This window comes from Cryptomeria japonica, chromosome 7 (genome assembly GCF_030272615.1).
Source record: "Cryptomeria japonica chromosome 7, Sugi_1.0, whole genome shotgun sequence".
NCBI lineage: Eukaryota > Viridiplantae > Streptophyta > Pinopsida > Cupressales > Cupressaceae > Cryptomeria > Cryptomeria japonica.
Window position 1 is genome coordinate 135,221,538 of NC_081411.1, and position 7,336 is coordinate 135,228,873.

The following is a 7,336-nucleotide window of genomic DNA, read 5'->3' on the forward strand; positions in this document are numbered from 1 at the left end:
CTCAATTTCAAAAGCTGAAAGTTTTCCAATCAATGTATCTCTAGTTACTGATGTATTAGGCATTGTTCTTAACTCATTTATAGTAGTAACTTTCATTTTGTATGCTAGTGGCAATCCTCTTAAAACTTTTGAAACAATTTCATCTTCACTTAAGGTTCTTCCACAACATTTAATACCCAAAACAATTTCATTTACTCTTTCCATAAAAGCAGTAATCCTTTCATCTTCTTCCATTTTCAGATTTTCATACCTGACCCGGAAGCTTTCAAGTTTTGCAATTTTGACTATGGAATCTCCTTCATTCAGTGTTTCCAAATGATCCCAAATAGCTTTAGTAGTAGACCTATCTGATAATCCCATGATTTTCTGATCTGATAATGCACTCTAAAGTGCTTCCCTTGCTTTGCAATCATTTTCTTCATCTTTAGCCAAGTTAGGTGGACTAGGATGACCTTGAATAGGAGCAGTATAGCCAATCTTTGTAACTTCCCATATGTCCTTTCCAATGTAATTTAGATGTGTCTCCATCCTGATCTTCCATATTCCACAGTTGCTTCCATCAAGTTTTGGACTTTCCTTCCTAAAACAATTAGAAGACATTGGATCTCCTCAAGCTGTTAAACTTATGCAAAAAGAGGACTCTTCTCTGATACCAATTGTTAGGTCCCAAAGACAACTAAGAGGGGGGGATGAATCAGTTGTCAAATAAATTTAAACCAAAACAACTTAACTAAAACTTAATGCTTAATACCGGTAAATCAAACTTTATGCCGGTAGATAGTTTATTAGTTAATTGCAGTACCGGTAAAGGTTAATGCATGAAACAGAAAGACAATAACATCCACAACACATAACACCAATGTTTGTATGTGGAAACCCTATAAGGGGAAAAACCATGGTGGGAAACCTTATGCACAATCAGATGATACTACTACAGATAGTATGTGTATACAAATGGGGTCTGCACATGCAGAAAGGCCAAGTGCCTAGAGCTCATAGCTCAAACACAAATGGGAGTCACAATGACTACAATTGGATAGTTAGATCCAATAAAGATGTACTGCTCAAAATAGCATCTTCATATGTTGGATTTAGTACCGGTGTAGTTCTGATTGCCTTCACAAAAAAACTTCCTTCACCTTCAAATAATGTCTACGTGTATAACTCTGCTTATTCTCGCATATATCGAAATATAATCCTTTTCACACATCATATCGATCTTACAAATAAGATCTCACATATATACCAAAGCCTAGGACCAAAATGTGAAGGTCGGCTTTAAAAAAGATATTACAATAAAAACAATTTACAAATTAAACAATAACCGATGCAATATACGATTCAACATGTCGGCTTAATGCATTTACAATAATAATAAATCATCTTCTTAATGTGCCATGCTGATCTGGAATAGATAAGCTATTGGTGCTTATCCTGGACCTATTTGTGGGTAACAACAAATATGAAAACACGAATATACCAATGAACAAATCTCAAAGACAAAGTGTCCAAATGATGTCTTAAACACAACTAAGTGTTCTTCATGTCATTCCAAGTGCCAGTGAACAATATATCCTACCGATGAACCAAATACCGGTGATTGTGCATAAGTCACTTGCTTGTCGATGAACATTGCCAATTCTCTAGAGTGATAAGTGTTAATAGGTGTTGACATCAATGACAAAACCATATCAACATATCCAAAATACCAACAAACACACATCCAAGCATAAAAATTTGCAAATAAAACACATTTACACATGAGGTGTTGTCTCACGAAATAGACAACCCTTGGCTTCACAAATGCACATAGGTTTATGCTTGATTCTCTGAATAGTTTCCATGGTCACAGGGATTAGTTTTCCTGCACATCTCATTTCACACATTAGTAATCTCAAATAATCATATGCAATATTAATATATGAAAATAATACAAATTAGACACTTTTCATACACCTAAAATCATAACAATCAATTTATCAATTATCCCATAAAATCCACATGAAATAATTTATTTAATGACATAATCATAAACATCATGAAATTCTATCATTCCTAAGGCATGCATCCATGTTTTCTAACATCATAATGAAGTACTGCAAATTCAGAGATAAATGGCATACATCATATCAAGGATATCCAATCAGTTGATCATATGAAATCTAAATCCCTAACACATCAAAATGTGCACCAGAAGGTAAAATGATTTCATAACATTGTTCAATTACTTTTCTCACTAATCTATTCATCTAACATAGCCCATCCTATTGAATTATAGCATCTATTAATAAGGTCAAGCATGGCCAAACTAGGTTAACCAGAGCTTGATTGAGGAGGGGCCCTACAACTTAGTAAACTTGCCTTGGCTTCGTAATTTTTGGTATCCTTGCTTTTCATGACATAGTGAGGGTAACCTTGCTACTTGTACTCATGGTTCTCCTCTTTTGATCTTCCCTTTTGGCTCTATCAATCGAATTCATAAGATCCATAGTCCGAATGGGGCTTGGTGTATCTTGCCTCCTTGACATGGTGAAAGTCTTTCAATCTTGTTTCCTTATACTTTACCAGAAGTATTGGCATACACTTATACTCTTGCTAAAGGTGGGGCTAAATGTAGCATCATAAAATTGTGACCTTGTGATTTTCAACCACATTTGGGTCTTCCCATTGGCAAAAAAATCCCCAAGCCTAATTAGAGACCCGAGATATGCTCAGACTTCCCGAAAGCTACATTTCCTTGCATCCCCCAGTCCCCATTGCTGGTTCCTATCTTAAACTAGGGTAGGACACAGGCTTGATTCCCCTGTCACCCCTAGGATAGGGGCATGGCACCCCTGTTGTCCTAGGATAGGGGCATGGTGCCCCTTTCCTTTCCTTATTTTAGGCCCCCTCTGCACTTATCCTTCATTGGGCTTTGCATTTTGGAAGCGGAATTTTTTTCCCTATGTCGGTCTATGACTAAAAATTAGTTAATTGACCCTAATTGATGAATATATAAGATGCATTCCTCTCTCCTATTTATATAAGTCAATAAGAAAAAGTAAGGTGAACAAGCATTATCATCATTTAAGAATTCCTTTCAAGCATTAAGCATTGTCAAGTCTCCTTTCAAGGATAGGTGTTGCATTCAAGTCAAGGATTCAACCATTAACACTAGTACATTCGGAGCTGATTTCCGATGGTCGTTTGTCGGATTTACGATGAATTTTCATCGGAGTGCTGACAAAATCCACCGTTGAAAACTCAGCGTCAAATTGGTCAATGATGCCATGCCCATCAGAAATTCGACAATCCAATGGACTCTATCGACGGTCAAAGAAGTCGTCGGTCGAAAGCTTGGTATTCATCATAATTCCAACGATGATAATTTTTATTTAAAAAAAATAATTATCATTGATATAAAAGAGCCATCGAAGGAAGGAAATGCCAATGAATTCCATAAAGGACTTACCAAAGATAATAACTTCATTGACAAAAGATATTGAAGAAAGTAGAGAGGGTCTTCATCGACAGGAAAAGTTCTCGAGGAAATAATACTATCAGTGCAACATAAAAAGGACCCACCAAAAGGAGCATTTTCATCAAAAGAATAACATCGATCAGACAAAAAGAAGCTACATAAATAAAAGATATTGATGAGGATATAGGTTTTGAGGAGGTTAAACTTCATTGACAAAAGATATCGAAGAAAGTAGAGAGGGTCTTCATCGATGAGAAAAGTTCTCAAGGAAATAATACTATCGGTGCAACATAGAAAAGACCCACCGAAAGGAGCATTTTCATTGAAAGAATAATATCAATCAGACAAAAGGAAGCTACATTGATAAAAGATATCAATGAGGATATAGGTTTTGAGGAGGTTAAAAGGCATGTTCTTGATACGCATGGTTTTGCCGATGTACCTTTATCAGTGAAGAACGATAAGGGAAAATAAAGAAAAGCTTCGGTAAGATAATAGACTCATTCATCAACGGGGCATAGTGATATTGATGAAAGAAGTATTTTGATGGAAAAATAAAGGAGGATACCGAGCCCAAGGTTTCTTTGACATAAGACCCGATGGATATCAGATATGTTTCGATGAGGAGATAGCCATACTGACCGAATATAGTATTTCGATGAAGGGAAAAAATACTTGATCAAAGTAATATTTGAAACAAAAGTATTGTTGATAGAAACAAAGAGATCAATGGACTAAAGAAACAAATGATCGAAAGACATATCCTCATCGAAATGATTATTGATTGCCATGAAAATCATAAACAAATCATAGGGAAGGTCACATCGCCATTAAATTCAAATGTGTGCCCAAGTGACCGTTGTCCAAATCGCCATTACTAACTGATTAAATATGCCATAAGTAGTAGATCAACCATCAAAGGACACAACATTAAGGAATTCACAGGCGACAAACTAAAAGCAGGAATTGGGCGAATTTACAGATAAAGCTCAGTAATTCCAAGTAAGTTGTTTGTACACATACCTCTTTTTTAAAATTCAAATAGAATCATCATCTAAAACTAATAAGACAAAAAGGGAAAAGAACCTATCGCTGCAGAAGTAAAACCTAAAAGACAGAAAAGGGAAGGGCGTTCTTTGGCCCAGGACCTGATTGACCAGTGGCCATCATCCAGTTTGAGGTCCAAGAAGATTAGAGCTGATGAGAAAGGCTTGGAGGACCGGTTTGAGGATCTTGGAGACATATGGACAGAGTTGAGAGGGTATGAATTATTCATATATGGGTACAACATAAGAGTTTCCCCTTAACCTATCAACAATTTATGGTGATTGAACTTAGGAAGGTTAGCTCTGGATAATGTATTTGTGAATGTGGAGCTCATGAAGGCATTGGCAAACAATTATGACCCTAAACCCAGGACCATATATAACTACATGGGTGAGCCAATTCTTGCAATCATAAAGGAGGTTATTGACACCATTTTCAATTTGGATTGGGGATTTGAAGAATTGATTGACCTCAAGAAGTTAACAAGTGAATATTTTAACCTAGAGCACATTTACAAAACATGGAGACTCCCTATACATAGACCTAGGAATGCAGGGTCCTTAGTGCCACTAGGTTAGGATGACAAAGCTCCCTATGATGTCAACTCTTTCCATCCATATTTCAAGTATACCTATTATTGTGTTTCCCAAGTGCTAGGGATAAAAACCCATCCTTTAATGGATATTTCAGCCATGGTCATTTGTGTCGATTTGTAGTCTAAGGACCCCTGCTTCTTTGATTTTTCTACTTATTTGGTTGAGGTTTTGAATAATGGGTTAGAAAAGTTAAAGGGGGATGTCATCAATGTTCATTTCAAGCATTATTCCTTACTTATGCATATGCTATTGTATGTGGGCAAAGATGAAGGGTTGTGGCCAGAAGAGTTATGTGTTAGGACATATGACAATGCTGGGATGAGAAAACCAGTGCAACTATGGGTTTCTTCATGGGACCAGAGGTATGTGAATAATCAATATTGGCATTTTGAGGAGTTCTTTGTCAAGCCATTATATAGACTGTTGGGATGCCCATGCGATCATGCCCTTGCACCAGAGGTTCAAAGATTTCTAAGACCAAAATATTTCATTGAAGATCCCTCAATTGAACACAATTGGGGAGATTGGTATTGTTTTTCAGACTGCACACAAGTCAGGGTATACGGGTTCGAAGGGAGACCATACTTACTACCACTTATAGTCCCTAACAGAGTGGCTTGTCTAGAAGTTGTGAGGAAACTGTCAGTAGTGAGTTTAGAACATCTGGCAAGCCATGGAAAACAATCAATTGTACCTGGGTTGTTAGTATTTTCAGATTTTATTATGAAAAGTTCAAAGAGTTATGGCCTGCTGCAGACAAAATTGGATTATTATGGCATGGCTATGGGGGATCCAAGGCCCAATTTTGATCCTAAAGGATACATAAGGATAGCCCAGTCATCACAAAAGCTGAAGGCTGGAGAGCATAAATCTTACCTACTGGATGACCTCATTAAGAACATTATTAGAGAAGAGGCCAGAGTGAAGCAAATAAAGTTTGAGAAAGCAATGCAGGCTTATAAATGGAAGCTTTTTAGAAGGAAAATGGATGAGAACGTGCTACAAAAGATTGAAGATCCCTTGGAGTTGGCCAACAAACTTATGGAGCATGAATTGGAAATACTTGAGGGAGTCTTGCCTCATGTTTTTAGGGATTACATTGATACTATTAGGAATACAGAGCCTTTGGCTCATATGTCTCTTGCTTCCACATTTTGCCTCATTCCATTCACTCCTCAAGAGGATTACCCCCCTGGTTATGTAGAGGATACACTGATAGACTTGGCAACAGGACAACTGAATGTCTAAGAAGTGGCTGACATCAGATTCCTGGAGCATGAGGATTTCATTGTTGATAGTGACTTCATTGCTTCCAAGGAGTTCACCACATTCCTCTATCAACATAAAGGATCTCAAATTATGAATAACATGAGAAATAGTGAAGAAGAGCAGAAGCTTCAAAAGTTACAAGAGGAGATGGATCTTGTGATGAGAGAAATGACACGTGAGAAGGGAATACAGTTGCTTAAGGAAGGTGGTGTGCTATTATACTCTGGATGGGACATGAAGTCTGCCTTCTTGTTTGATGGATTCCTCAAGAAATAGGACCCAAGTAAGAAAATGATGCCAAAAGAGATTGATAAACTCTTTAGAGGATCAGGATATGATCTAGATCAGAAGGCTCTTCTATAGTGGGCTATCTATCCCAAAGATAAAAGGCTTATATTGGTTGATACAGAAGAAGATTTTGGACATTTGATGGTGCAGCAGGTTGGAAAGACTGACCCTAGAACAACTGCCAAACTAAATTTGGATGTCGCTAAACTAAACCAAGATCAGATAGAGTTTCTGGTCTGAGAAAATTCTACATACAAAAGCCTATATGAGAAAACCAATGAAGAAAAATAGAGGCTGCAAGCAAGATTTCTTCAGATTGATACAAGTACCAGTCAAATTGGGATGACATATGGTGTTGATAGAGATGCCATGGATGCCTTGACAGATGCTATGTATTGGAGGAATAGGGCCGAAAAGACATCTCAACAACTATAAAAGGAATAGCGAAAGATGCATAAGTTAGTTCTCGAGGTCATTGAGCATAGATTCAAAATTATGATGTAGGATGTAGAAATCTATTGGAAGAGATACACTGGAATAGTCAAAGCTTTGAAAGAGAATGAAAGGCTCAGGTCTCGGTTGGAAGGCTTGATGAATGACAATAGTTTGATGAATCGAGGGGAGAAAATTGAAGCTGAGGCTCACTTGAAGTCCAATGATGAATTGGCAAATCAAA